This window comes from Macrobrachium nipponense, chromosome 13, assembly GCF_015104395.2.
Source record: "Macrobrachium nipponense isolate FS-2020 chromosome 13, ASM1510439v2, whole genome shotgun sequence".
NCBI lineage: Eukaryota > Metazoa > Arthropoda > Malacostraca > Decapoda > Palaemonidae > Macrobrachium > Macrobrachium nipponense.
In genome coordinates, this window is record NC_087206.1 from 10,005,076 (window position 1) to 10,006,082 (window position 1,007).

At 32.4% G+C, this 1,007-nt stretch overlaps 1 long non-coding RNA gene across 1 annotated transcript in view; it reads right to left on the reverse strand.

Moving 5' to 3' along the window:
- Positions 1 to 216: 216 nt before the first annotated feature.
- LOC135225427 (uncharacterized) overlaps positions 217 to 1,007 on the reverse strand; it is a 1,355-nt gene continuing 564 nt past the window's right edge. Inside the window, exon 3 of the long non-coding RNA XR_010316950.1 lies at positions 217 to 499. This is a non-coding gene — a long non-coding RNA (uncharacterized LOC135225427). The remainder of the gene's footprint in view (positions 500 to 1,007) is intronic.

Sequence of the window (1,007 nt, forward strand, 5' to 3'; positions counted from 1 at the left end):
TGTACACTCCTATATACTTAGTTTAACCGTTCAATTTCAATTACCTCCAGCCAGCACATTTAAATTAAAGGGTTGGACTACTTAAAGACGACGTTCCTACTGTGAAGCCTTCAGACTGAATGTACAGCATTGTTCTAAATCACTGTATTAGTAGAAGCGAGTCATGCGGTTTTTGTATAAAACTTATAATGCACAAGGTAAAATTATAGTACTAGAATATTCATAGATTCCATTTATATATTTGCAGGAATTGCTAACTGAACTATCTGGGAAAAGGCAAAAACACTTAAAAAAAATCTAGTAGAATTCTTAAGTTATAATTTCACTCTCATTAGCGTCTTAATCAACATTAAACACATAGTAGAAAGCTCTACCCACTTCAGGGTAATTGGTTGTATGCGAGCCAATACTAACTTTTTGGAAATAAGGCGCCAGAAATATATTTACAAATTCCTTCCCTCTCAATTTATGCCATTCTTCTTAAGCCTTTCACTCACCCCTGAAAGAAAAGTATCAAGTCATTAGTAGCAGTCCATAATATGGTCATGAAACTCTTAAATCCATGTGACATTGGAAAAACAATTGAGTGGCAAATGATGTTCTACTATATTATCAAAATGCTTATTTTAAGAACTTTGGGATTAAGAAATTTTTTTTAAAATAAACTGTCTTAAAAGGTTTTCAACGTCAATCTACAGTACGAATTAAAATTGAATTAAGCTTCTAAAACATACCTTTGGCAACTATAAAAATTCTAACTGGCAACTTTACTTAGCAGCATGGCATACATCAGCAAGAATAATAACAAAAGCTATAGCACCATTGATAAAAATTAAGCTCTCTACAATAACCAATAGCAATATTTCCAAGACAATCAGGATAGAAGTTAAACTTCAAACATAGGGTTGCAAAACAGTTTTCACTCACGAGTATTTTTTGTTTTTTGTTTTTTTGGTTAGTAGATTTTGTTAGTAAAGAATGCAAGCCCCTCTCTTGACGTACGGTAG